Source organism: Heloderma suspectum, chromosome 9 (assembly GCF_057233095.1).
Source record: "Heloderma suspectum isolate Gila_16-S chromosome 9, 16-S_ref, whole genome shotgun sequence".
Lineage (NCBI taxonomy): Eukaryota > Metazoa > Chordata > Lepidosauria > Squamata > Helodermatidae > Heloderma > Heloderma suspectum.
Genome location: NC_139466.1, coordinates 41,892,569 through 41,906,599, shown reverse-complemented (window position 1 = coordinate 41,906,599; position 14,031 = coordinate 41,892,569).

Here is a 14,031-nt window from a genome sequence, read left to right as displayed (position 1 = left end):
CTCCCTGGGCGTCCCCGGCCCTGGAGCCCCTCGCCCGCCCGCGCGCGCCCTTCAGAGCAGCCTGCCGCAGCACGGGGCGACCGGGGGCGCTGCACTACAGCGCCCATCATCCCCGACGACCGCCCGCGCTGGCGGCGGCTGCGGGGAGTCGCCGTCCAAGCCCTCCGGCGGGCGCCGCGAAGCGGGCGGCTGCTTCAGAAACGCGCCCCGCAGGCGCCGGCAGGATGCGCCCAGCGGAGCCGGAGATGCGCGCTCCGGCTTGCCTGCGTGTTGGCGGGGGGCCTCGCGCGGCCTTCCCCCGCGGCTGGGCCATCCCAGGCGCTCCAGCGGCGACCCCGGCCAGGCGGGGTCCAGCCGCCCCTCCGGCGCTGCGAACAGGTGCGCCCTCCTCGCCGCCTCTCGCCCCGCCACGCGGAACCTCCGGCGGCAGCTGCGGGCCGGGGCTGCGGGCCGGCACCAGCCCAGCGCCGGGAGACGGGGGGCGGCGGGCGGGCGGGCGCGCGCGCACTCGGGGGGGGGCGAACCTTTGAGCCCAGATGCGACGCCACGAAACGGACATTTTCTCGGCTCTTCCCAACCGACTGGCGGCTGCGGTTTGTGGCGCCTCCGCGGACGGCCGCCCCCGGCCTGCTTGGGCGCCAGGCGACGCTGTTGCTCGGGGCTCGGCGGCAGCGCTCTCGCCTCCCCGCCTCAGAGCCGTTCTCCGGGGGACGCAGACGGAGGTGCTGGATTGGGGGCTGTGCTGCTTCTGGCTGCAGCGGGTGAGCAAGGCAGCCCCCCCCCCCCGAACGCCCCCTAAGCAAAAAAACCGCGCCCTGCATGTAGTAAACTAGTGCACCAGCAGCAAAGGCCGTCTCCTTCCTAGAGTGTTAGAGGAAGGCTGGGAGAGACCCGAGTTCAAAGCCCCACTCGGCCAAGGGGCTCGCTGGGCAACCTTGGACTAATCGCTCTCAGCCTAACCCATTTCACAGGGTTGCTGCGAGGACAAAATGGTGGTGGTGGGGATAATGGGAATCGAACGAACGAACGGATGAATTCAGTGTTGTTGTTGAGATAGAGCGGGGATTCACAGCTCCAGCCAGGGCCAGTTTACACTGTAGACCTCACGACTCAATACAATGTGGTGTTAACCATGGAAAAATATTTTTTGCTACAAATTCAGCACAGTGTTTTCTTTTTAAACCCGCCTTCTCTGACCTGCTCCTGGGATTCTCACGTTAGCCCAAGGCTGTTCTGGAGTCACTGCCACTCTACCAGCCTCACAGAAGAAGGGAAACTTAAATGTCCCCACAAAGAGGTAGGAAAGGACTACATACAAGGGGCATTTGGAATTGCATCCAGTAGATTTCGTACAAAACCTGTTATTCTTGCCGCATCACAAACTGTTTTTGAAATTCCCCTCCGTTTCAAAACGGCTTGGCACGCAGCACGGGAGGCTGCAAAACACAATCCCAAATGGCCCTTGGGTGCGAGCCGCTGACTGTGCAGCTGTGTGGATAGCATCATTCTGTGATTTAATCACTAGATGGCGGTGGACCGAGTTGTATCTGGGTGGAACCAGGCGTTTCCCATGTCTGTTCTGTTCTTGTTTTAGACAGATAATAAAGTTCTTGTCTCGAGTCTTACCTGGTGTGTGCTCTAAGCGTTCCGTGACATGGTGCCAGCAATCAAGTTTTAAACCTCTCAGTTCCCAACAAAACAAAGAAAATGGCACAGTTCTCAGCACTAGAAGCTTCCAGCTTTAATACTCCTGCAGCATGGCCGGAATGGAATGGAAAGAAAGTTTGCTTGCTTTTGCTTAGGCACTGTGCTTCACAAGGAGGAAGGAAGAATGCAAGTAAATTCTCTCCTTTATACTTTTATGTTGAAAGAAGTCAGCAACATTTATAAATCCATTACCTTTGCTGAGGAGGGACACAAGAACAACTACATGAAAGTGTCCTGGCCAAGTTTGATGCCCATTTCCTCCCCAAGAGGAATGTGGCCTATAAGAGGGCTTTCTTCTATCAAAGAGCTTGGAAACATGGAGAGGGAGCTGAGTTATTTGCTGGGGCCTTTAATGAACAGGATGAGCACGGTGGGTGTGCTGATGAAATGGGGGGGAGAGATTGGTGCTTAGGATGCTAGATAAAGGGCCTTTTGAAAGCTAAGAGAGGACTTGACTTTTCACAAAGCCATAGAGAGCAAGGCAATCCCAGTTGATCAAAACCCAGACCAGGGAACAAAGACAACTTGGAGAAGGAAATCACTACACCTACCTCATGGTGTGCACCAATGGTCCTAGACATCAAGACAAATGGGAAAATGCATATCTATATAGATATTAAAAAGTGGTTGTTTTTGAGAGTGGTTGTTTTCAACGCTTGCCATTTGGAATCACAAACGCTTCTGAGATTTTTCAAATGAAGATGACAGAACTGCTTGAGACATAAAGAGAGTCCTATCTTGATGGATGACATGACACAGCAATGGAAGGCCATGACAAAGTGCTGGCCATTGTCTCGAATTAGTTCTTTGAATTTGGACACCAACTACACAAGAGAAGTGTCTTTTCTTCTGTCAGTATGAAATAGAATTGTTGGGACAAGTAAGCACATAACACAGGGCAAAGCCATGCCCAGAGAAGGTAAATGCCAGAGGCGAAGTGGCTGCCACCTTCAAATATTTTAAAGGCTGTCAAGATGATGGAACAGATTTGTTTTCTGTTGCTCCAGAGGGTAGGACGTGAATCAATAGGTCCAAATTACGGCCCCCCCATTAGGAAAAACTTTCTGATGGTAAAAGCTGTCTGACATTGGAACAGACTATTTCAGAAGGCAGGGAACATTCCTTGGTTACAGGGTTTTAAACAGAGGCTGGATGGCCACCTATCAGGGACACTGTAGTAGTGGATTTCCTGCATTGTCAAAGTGTTGGACAACAGGGCCTTTGATTCTTTCAGATTGCTCAGAGCACCGACTAACAGAACTGAGACACTTTCTGGGAACAGTGAACTAACTAGTCTGATGTTGGCAAGACATCTCAACAGAGGCACAGCCACTACATCTGTTACTGAAACCCACCACATTCGGCTTTTGGGGGCCAGATCAGGAGGCTGCCCTTACAAAGATAAAGGGCATGATTTGAAATGTCCCCGTCTTACAGTCTTGTGATGCCAACAAGCCCACAACAGTTAGCACTATGCAAGCATCTACAGACTAGGTAGAGTACAATCTAGTCTATAGATGTTTGCATAGTTGCCTTCTGCTCCAAAACTCTTACTTGAAGACAATCGCTTTGCACAAATAAAAAAAGAAGTGTCTTGCTGAAGTTTGGTCTACCCTTTTATTAGGTTCTTCACAGGCCATAAACCCTTGAAGACCTTGACTGAAGGAAAATTTTTTGGATCAAGTACCATTACAACACCAGTGTATTCTAATAAGAATGAATGATGAGCATGTCCAGTAGGCAAACATGATCCAGGAAAGAAAGCCATAGCAGACACCTGATCATGAAGCCCCACAGTACAGAAGATAGAGGAGGATGCTAATGCTTAGGTTTGTGCTGTGCATACACCTGTAACATCAAATTCAAATGACTACTCATGGAGGTTTAAAAACTCAAAGAAGCCCTACGCTGCCTCACATCAGGATGGCATAACTACCTTAGCAGTGTTTCAGAGATGACAAGAAAGTACTTTGTTGACTGTAAACAAGTGAGTGAATTGGGAGGTCTGATAACACACAAGGGAACCATATTGGTGTACCATGATCCATGAGGAAAGAAATCCTAGGTCAATATCTACCAAGGACATCAAGGGCTAATCAAATGCCATGACTGGGCCAAGCAGACGGTATGGTGCTCTGGGACTGGAAATGACATAAAGAAAATCTTATCCTGTAACTATGGCAGAAGGAATAGACCAACACAATGGAAGGAACCTGGGGAGAGCAGTCCTGTGGTCACTAGACACTGTCCAGAGGGCCATAGGATGTTTTGGTTCCCAGAAACCGTGTTCCCCACCCCCTCTCCCTTGTAGCCGGCACAGTTCTCTCCACACCAGCTGCTTCTCCGTGCTCACAAATGGAGCACGGAGAGGGTAAAAGGGGGGTGGGGTCCTGGGGGTGGGTCCGGGAGGAGACTGTGGAAGTCTCTTTAAGAGGCTCCCTATGCACCGTGCAGCCTCCCTCCAGTTCCGATGTCTCCAGCTAGGCATATGAAATTGTGCATCTAGCCAGAAATGCAGGGCAGCTGCAAGTTCGGAAGCTGGCGACTGTCTTCGTAGGATTGAGCCCTTAATCTCTACACTCTCACCCACTAGATCTTGAAAAAGGTTTGCAGCCGATCTGTGCAAATTCAGAGGTTGACACTGATCGTCCTGGGCTACTATTCAAGGTATATTGACGTCCTCTCCTTGCCCGACGTTACCTGCTGCAGCAGTGTGACAGGACTGAGGAATGTACCTTTGTTCACTTTGGCATGTCACAGCAGAGGGCAACACGTGGTCCGCTGGCCTTTATCGCAGACCCCACTGCTGAAATTTGGTGATGTGGCAGCAGCAAAGCAATCGGCGGTTTGCCAATTAATTTCAGCAGCACAACACAACAGAGGCTGAAAAGGGCCAAATTTAGTTTTAAGGTAAGCTAAATTTGGCCCTTTTCTGCCTCAGTTGTGCTGTGCCACCAAAATTTGACAGCAAACTGCTGACGGCTTTCTGCTGCCACACTGCCAAATTTCAGTTACATGGCGGTGGCAGCAGGGGTGCAGCCCCCTGGTGGGTCTGGGAGTAGGCATTGGCCCTGGAGCCCCCAAAGTTGCTCATCCCTGGCATGAACATGTGACTGAATGCAACCCACTTTACAGCAGCAAAATTCCAGTCATTCTGGACAGCTTGCAACTTAGAAATGGAGAGTCCTAAGAACATAAGAAGAGCTGCACTGGCCGATCTAGCCCAGCATTCTGTTCACATGCTGGCCAGCTGGATGCGCCTGAGAAGCACACACACAGGACGCAAGCGCACAGCACCCTCTCAGTTGTGTTTCCCAGCCACTGGTGTGCAGAGGCACACTGCCTCCGACAGTGATGGTAATCTATAGCCTTTGACAGGACGGCTGTGGAATGCTCGGAAGTCCTTCTCAGATAGTTAATGCACATAGTTAAGCTATGGGATTCATCACAAGATATAGTGATGGCCACCAAATTAGATGGCTTTAAAAGGGGATTAGACAAATTCATGGAGAATTTGGCATAAGCCCCCAGCATTCTGGAGAGATTTGACCACCTTGATTTTCCATTTCAGCCACCTTTTTACCAACTCCCTCATTTTAGAGAAGTTTCCTCTTCAGAAGTCAAATGTTGGCAATTTTCCACTTGCATATACATTAAATTTGATAGTGCTGTGGTCACTGATTCCAAGCAGTTCAACAACACTCATACCTTGCACTAGCTCTGGGCACCATGTAGGATTAAGTCCAGGGTCACCTCCCCTCTGCTCGGTTTCATGACCAACTGTTCCAGGGTAGAGTTGTTCGGGGTATCTAGAACTTTTGCCTCTTTTTTGTGCCCAGAACATGAACTTATCTAGTCTATGTGAGATCAGCTGAAGTCACCCATTGTTACAACACGTTCTCCTTTGGATGCCTTCCTGATTTCGTTCTTCATCTCAAGATCACCCTGAACATTTCAGTCAGTGGGATGATAGCACACCCTCAATAATAAATTACTTTGGGGGCCTGTTATTGTCATCCACAGTGATTCTGTGGAGGAGTGTGACCCTTCTAAAGTTTCCAGTTCGTTTGACGCTATGCCCTCCTTGATGTACAGAGCAACACCACCCCCAATACGCCATTCTCTTTCGTTCCTATAGAGTTGGTATCCACAGATGACTGTATCCAGTTTATGCCTACTATAGCTATGTTCTCCTTTAAAACCAAGCACTCCAACTGACCTGTCTTGACTCAGCAGCCTCTATGTACAGTGTTCCTCTTCAAATGTCCCTGGTGTGTGCATTTCCCCCTTTCGCCTCTTCGTCTGGCTGTCATTTTTTTTTTTTACATGCTCATGGCCTATTTCCACCCTATCCCCATTTGGGCAATCGGAAACATTTTTATCTTCATCTCCTAGGATGTAGGGATTTCTACAGTGACCTGTCCCATCAAAAGAAATAACAGGTACATTATATTTTTAAAAGAAAGCAAAACTTTGGTGCTCTGGGTATCATTTTTTAACCTTTGTTAGGAAGCAAGCAATGATATGAAGGTGGGAAGGACTTTGTAGTGGGCGTGAGATCATTACGATTAATTTCACCGAGTTGAATTACGGCCAGTATCCTCAAGGCAAATCCACTGCAGGATACATGAAGGTTCCTGAAATTGACAGGCAAATTGGGCTTCTATAACAGAGTAAAATAAAATCCACACATCACTGCACTTAACTAATTTAAAACAAAAGCAGGGAATTACCTTGGCCAGATGGGGTTTCTTCTCTTTATCCACCAGCATTATGGCTGTTTTTACAGGCTTTGCCATTTGAGCACGAACAAATTCCAAATGATCTGCTACAGCAACTTCTGCTGGATCAAACATAAGTGAGATATTAGCTAAATAAGGCAAAAGTGATTTTTTAAAATCACTTTTAAACAGTTCTTTCTTGGAGTAGCAACTATCACCACTCAGCTTCCAGAAAGATAGCCATGTTGGTCTGCTACAGCAAAGAAGCATAGACTCCTGGGATACCTTCAAGACTCACAAATGCATCGTATATGCTTTCACGAGGCAGAGGCCATCTTGCATCTCATGAAGAGGGCTCTGTCCAGTGATAGCTTGCAGTTCAATAAGTTTGTTAGTCTTTAAGGTGCTACAGGACTCTGTTGAGAACTTTGTTCAGAAGCAGCAGAAACATCCAGAGCGCAGGGAAAGAGACTAAACACCATCACCCCTGTCTCTGTTGGAGCCTTGTTGAGAACTGCACCAGCAGGAGAGAGTGGAGTATAGTGAGTTCTGCATTGGGGAAATTGAAAACACCTGGTTTTCAGAGTGGCTGAAAACACCTGGTTTCCAGCTCAGGCCCTCCAGAAGCAGCAGAAACATCCAGAGCACAGGGGAAGAGACTAAACATCACTACCCTTGGCTCTGTTGGAGCCTTGAAAACTGCACCAGTATGAGAGAGTGGCACATGGGAGAGATCAGCTGCTGCAGGTTGAAAGAAATCTGGTTGCCATTTTTTTACTTTTGTTTTCCTGGTGTAGCTTTTTGCAGTTTATTACAGCCTTAATGCATAAGAAAGATTTAGTTTATTTTGTTCTGGTTTACACATTACTGAAAATTAATTGATATGTTGTAATGCTTGATTTTGCCTATTTTGTAATTAATTTTAAATGTTATAATCTTAGTGTTAATGAAATGGGTTGTTGCTGTAATGATGCACTATTGTAGTGATGTATTGGTATGCTTTTTGTTTTTGTATTGCTGCTTTGCTGGCTGCTTTGGGCACTTTTTGTGGAAAAGCGGAATATAAACGAGATGATGATGAACTAGAACCCCATGTATATTCTTTCCTGATTTTTCTGCTACAACATCCACACAAATCACAACCAGGAAGTGGCTACTGTGTCTGTGGGTATACAGGGCCAGCACTTACTAAGGTCTGAACTGCTTCTTTGGCCTATTTTAATGGGATCTGAGCTAGCTCCTCTGTGTGCATCTGACCTGTGCACACTGCTTGGGTAGATGAATTTTGCTACTCAAAGACTTGATAGAGAAGTAACTTTGGGACATAAATGTCCTTTCTCTAATCATCCATTTATTTCTTACTCTTAGTACTCTTCTGTGCACTGGGACGTGGCATTTTTTAGTCTATGCTCAACTTGTGTTCATTTGTGTGGCTTTAATGTAACACAAGCCATTTATTCTATCATTAGCTGTGCATTAGGCAGGTGATGACATCTCAGTTATGTAATTGGCTTGGAAAACCACCAAAGAGAATCCTTCTTTTCCAGTTTTGTTTTGTTTTTTGTATTATATGAATTGGCTAGTAGATTTGCCTGGGGTTAGAAAAAGCACAAAAAAGCATATACATTCAAACCTGTGTTCATGTCTTTAGTCATGTACTGTACATGTGTCTGGTCTTATCTAAGTTACCACGTTATGCGGGTTTGTCTTGTTCTAACCTTTTGCTAGTGCATTTGGGGAGTACGTGGAAAATTATTTGTTACTACCAAATATTTATTATGAAAGACGGTTTGTATATGTAGGGTTTTACATCATGAAGACTGTTGGTGTGTGCGCGCGCACACACGCAGTGTGTCTCTCATCTCTGTGAAGAGAGGCACGTTGCACCATGTGCAGAATCTTTGTCAGTGTGGCCTAACTATCCAACCTCAATGGTAGGAGGGCAGGTTTTGCCTTCACTGCAACAATATTCCCAAGTGCAGTACTTTCCTTTTTTCCACAGGAGTGAATGGCAGCCATTGATTTACATGGGAGAAAGAAAAGAGCTAAATCAAAGACACCACTGAGCATGGGCTAAGTCTGATTCTTGCCATTCAGCATCAACCCTGCTTGCTATCTATACAGCCCCACCCCCTTTATTTGCATAGTCACACCCTCTTCTGCTTTGTGGTCATCGCTTGTTTTTGATTTTGCTCTTGTGCTTTGCTTGCTACATTGTTGTATTGGTTTTACTGGATTGTTAGTTGTAAGCCACGGATGTCTTTAAATATAATAGTGGGCTATAAATATCTTATATAAATAAATACAAATAAACAGATATGAGGCCTGATTTTGCCCTTTTCTTCAAGTCATAAAGTTTATATTTCTTAGGCCTGATTTCACAATTTCTTGTAGATCCCAAAATGTTTTGCAAGCCACAGTGAGAATCCAGTCATAGTCGGTGGCATTTTCACTTTACTGGTGAGGACTTAATGCCTATAACCCAGGGGATACAGTCTTCAGGCTTGTGGAATCTAGCTTGTTTTTTACTTGAACCTTGAGATCCACCAGCCAGATCCAGGTGCAAAAGAGTTACAGCATTCTGAGACCAATAATTTGCTTTGAGTACCAGAACTGAGCTGAGCTCACAAGTCTTCCACACAAAAGTACACTCCTGGTTATCCCCACCTCCAGCTTTCTTCATTTCAGTAGGATAGTTTGTGTGTGTGTGTGTGTGGGGGGGAGGTGGAATAGTGTTGTTGCTATTGTTAACGAACTGGGAGTCAGAAACGCTGGCCAATCTTCTTCAAATTGCAGAGCTATCTACCTTCTGATCACCTCTTCTATGAACTGCAGGGTAAACACAGCAGCTCCTGGGATCAGGTCATGGGGTCCCATCTGTGCCCTCTTGCAGATGCCGGAGCCAGAATGGCAGCTGACCCATCCCCACCCGTGACAAAATGGCAGTCAGGATAGCTAGAACAGCACCATTCTGGCAAGCCCAAGGTAGTCACATGGCACTGTTGATGGTGGAGTGGAGGTAAAAGTACTGTTGGAAAAGTACTGTTGGAAACTTGGACTTGCATCCTCTGAGTCTTAGGCCCTACAGGAGCTAAGAGGGCCCTGAAAACCCAGCACCAGCCAACTCTGGTAATAAGGCCAAAGGTAGGCAGCTGAGCAGGGCTGAGCGGACATAAAAACTGCTTGTGCCTATCAGATATTTTCTCAAAACATACTGATTACTGATCTAGTGCCTATGGGACATACCATTCAGGCATTCCCTACAGTTAGTGGTATAATACAAACTTTGGTTCTAAATCTATCATATTTTGCAAGTATATATGAAATTCTGAAATTTGTAGTATTGGGGAATTAGATTTGTTTCACACTTCAAAAAAAGCGTCCAAATTTGTAGCCCCTTAACGGTAAGAAATCTGGTTATTGGACTGATGTAAGATAGCAAAATTCTGGGAAGATTTTTTCCCCCTCGTTATAATATGGTATCTAGCTTTGTTTTTCTTTTTTTTAAAAAAAGCAAAGAATAACTGGATTTTTAAGTGTCGTTTGGGAAGTTGTGCAAACTTCATGTGCAAATTGCACTTTTCTGGCAACTACAACTGCAGACATGCATATGTTGTTTGTAAAAGTTCTTTCTAGGTGTTAGGGAAATATACGTCCTTTCAAGTAGAAATTTCACTTTAGTGGGACTTTGACTTCTATGGAAGCTCTTTGTTCACAGCACATTTTCTCTGCCATACTGTGAGGAGCTCCCATCTCGCCAACTATCAAAGGCGTGTTATCACTTTTAGCTTACTAACAGTGGATGCTCTGTAGGCATCTTTTTAATAAACCATCTCCTGAAGGTGCCAACATTCCAAATAACAAGACACAGGAATAGCTTCAGTCTTGCAATTGCGGTGGTTGTGAGGCAGATGTCAGGGGAGAGGGTCTCCTGTTTTGTCAGGGCTTGGGGCCCGTAAGGGAAGAGGTGAGCTGAGTCAAGTAGAAGTAAGTTAGATCCAGTCAAGTCGTATTGATGTATTATTATAATCAATTGTAAGCTACCTTGAGGATCAATCAGTTGAAAGGTGGGATATAAATCTTATCAATAAGTCCGCCAGATTATAAGGCAGGTCAGTGCAGGTCAAGTTATAGTAAGTGAGCTTCAGTCAAGTAAGTCAAGCTGAGGTAAATCCATTTATAACAAATTAGGGCAAGGTAAGTCACTGGTCAAGTCAGATGAAGTTAAGTCCCTGATGTAGTTATGGTGGGTCCCAGTGAACAGCCACCAGCACCCTGGATAGCTCCCAGCACCCTCTGCTAGCTGAGCTGCAGACAGATGTTGTCTCAGTGAAGAATAGGAGTCATCTGACGCCATAAGCAGGCTGGCAGCTATAAGTGGCTCCACCCTTTCTGGAAGAGCTGTCTGCAATCCTTAAAGGGGCCATGGCTGATTTTGTGGCCTCATGTGCCTGCAGAGCTGTGGAGCAGGAAAGGCCACAGGGAAGTTATGTTCAGCATCTCAGGATGAAGGGAGAGCCATGCCTTCAGGCTGGGAAGACGCGGGGGGGGGGGGTCTGTGATTTGTCTTGAGCCTGAATCCTCTTTGGGGCAATACTGGGATTTCGACGCAGGGGACATGAAAGGGGTGGGGATGAGGAATTTCCTGGCAAAAATTTTTGTTTGCAAACACATAAAAATGCTACCCTTGAAGGACAAGCAAGATAAGGCCACAGGAGTGCCCAACTACAAGAGATACTGGCCATGCTCCTGACTCTGAGGAACCACTGGGTCAGCTCTGATGGGCTCCTGCTGGTGGCTCAAGGAATCCAGCCAGAATGACCCTGTGCTGTGGCATGGAGGAATCACATCATCTCAGAGCTCCAGTGACTTGGCAAAGCAACTGTAGCTGCAAGCATTGGGGTTAAGCAGGACAAGGAAGGAAATAAGACAGGAGGAGGAGCAGAGAGAACACAACAAGGGATGAGTTCAGGAAGAAAGATGGAGAAGTACAGAGACATGAGACAGAGAGAGAGATGGAAGGCAAGTGGAAAGAAACAGAGGCAAAAGGCAGGAGAAGAAGAGAGCCCCAGCAGGAAGAGCAGAGCAGTTAGTGGGAGCCTGTAGAAGAGAACCATTCTGGCTAGTAGCTGTGGAAGCAGAAGAAGAGGGTTCGGCTCTGTCTGCCATAGACTGTTATACCCTCGGCCCCCAGGGCTATTACCTGGGCCTGGATCTGCCTGAACCGGAGTGGAGAAGATGGATGCTGGCTAATGAAAGTGGCTCCAAGAGAAGCCCAAGATGGAGAAGCGTGGGAAGACAAGGTCGCCTGCCTCCTCTCTCCAAGGGAAACCCGAGCACACACTTCCCCAGCTTACACTTAGGGAGTGCAAGGCATAACTCCTTGCCTTAAAGCAGCCATGTATTTGGAATGGATCTTGTCCAGTGATGTAAGTGGCAGGTACAAATATGCTGCATCTTAGACTGACCTGTGCCTAGTGTCTTTAATAGAGATGATGGAGGGTGGGTGTTTCAACGTGCCCCTCCCCTGGGACGCTAACAAAATTAGGCACATCTGAGTCCCACTGACTTCAAAGGTGGAGTTAATAAAAGATGTGCTAAAATCCTGACAAAATCTGTGGGCTTAACTTTGGCTAGATTGTGTGCATACTTAGAACTGGGCTACACACTATGGCTGCTACAGGAATGCTGCTGAAAAGTCTCATGAAACTTGTCACATGTCATGACATCATGACACCATGCATTTCTCCATGCATTTCTCACAGTCAATGAGGCTGAGAGACTTTGCACATGGTAGTACAGCATCACTTCACATGGTGAGCAGTCCTAAATGAAACAGTATGCATGCTCTTGTGTGTGTGTGTGACTTGCTATGGTGGTGCTGTTTTCTATGGCGTCCCATGACAGGCATAACCTGATAAGTTCATAGATCCATCCTGGCCTGGTTAAAGAATATGCTACCTCACAGGGAGATTGTAATGAAACCCAGTGCCTCAGAAAGAGGAAACAGAAATCATTGATTTTGGTCCAAGAGAGGGAAGAGAAAAAGAGCAGACACACATAACCTCCTGTCCATGTAACTGCAACCAGCTTTGCTGAGTTAAAGAAGCAGATAATAGCTTGACAGCTCCCCCCCTGTTTTTTTTTTTTTTGTTTTTTTTTTGCTGTCGCTTAAAGAGCAATCTGATTCAATTCGGGGGCAAGGGGTGGCGTTAAGGAAAGGCATCTGAGCAAAGACCTCACACAAGAACTGACCTAAGTGTCCAGGAGGTTTGAATAATCTAATTTACAATAAAATGGTATTTTACAGTGTTATCAGACAAAGCTTAGCAGTGTTAAGTTAAACAGCATATAATGTGATTAGCAAAGGGGTCATGCCCATGATGTCATGCAGATCCTCTGAACTTTCTGAATGGGCCAATAAACATCTCAGCCGTTGATTCTCTGTGGCCTGTCAAAGACTCCCCAAAGGTTTGGAGTGGGAGAGTAGAGGCAAAGAAGGAGGCATGCAGGTGATGCTCAAACCAGTTTATGTATCTCACTGGATTATAAATATTTATCATTGTACTGAGATTAAAGCCTGGCAGTTACAATTTAATAAACCGAGACAATAATCAGACCCCAACCCATCAATACTCACAATCCCTCCCTTCCTCTCGATAATTTTACAGATCAGTTGGTTGTTGCTGGTAATAAATACCCAGAATTTATTTACCCAGAATACATCAACCCATTAATAGAAGGAAAAAAGAGGAATAAAAATAGGGTAGAAATAAAAATAAATGTTAAAAGGATTAAAAAGAAGAGGGGGAAAGTGAAATCAATATCAACTATCAGAGAAATACTCCAAAAAGTGTGCCCATATCTGATTAAATGTTTCTGAAGTGTCCTTTGTAAAATATAACAAAGAGTCCTGTGGCACCTTACGGACTAACGTATTTATCGTGGCTTACATTTTGGGGACAAGAGCCCGCTGGTGTATATAGTCCACAAAAGCTTGTACCACAACTGGGGACATTTGAGGATTTTGCACACTCCACACACTTTGAAAACAACTGACCTGATCTGTACATCCTGGACTAATGTGAGGATTAGAATGCAGTTACCCTTTGGATTTCACACTTCTCTGAAGTTTGGATGGAGTTCTCACCTCAAAAAGTGTACCACAATATGTGCACACTTTGGGAGAAAATGTATCTAGAAATATGTATTTTGTGAGAAAATACATTAAAATGTGTATTTAAATACAAATGTTCATATGTATTTTTTTTTCCTTTGGAAAAAATCATTAATGCAGAAGTGGGACAGAACCAGCTTATAAATGAACACATGTGAAACTGATGTGGACTGGAAATAGACTGATCTGTTCATCTCTAGCCACAATAAATCTAGCATTGGATCCTGGCTTAGATAGTTGAACCCACTGAAATCAACAGGACAAGTTAGTAATGACTTACATCCTGTTGATTTCAGTCAGTACTAAATGTAACTGACATTTTGTCTGGCTCCAACCCCTAGTCTTTAAGGTGCTACAAGGACTTCTAGTTCTTTGCTGCAACAGACTCACAGTGAATTATTATTATTTTATTCTTTTCATGTCAGA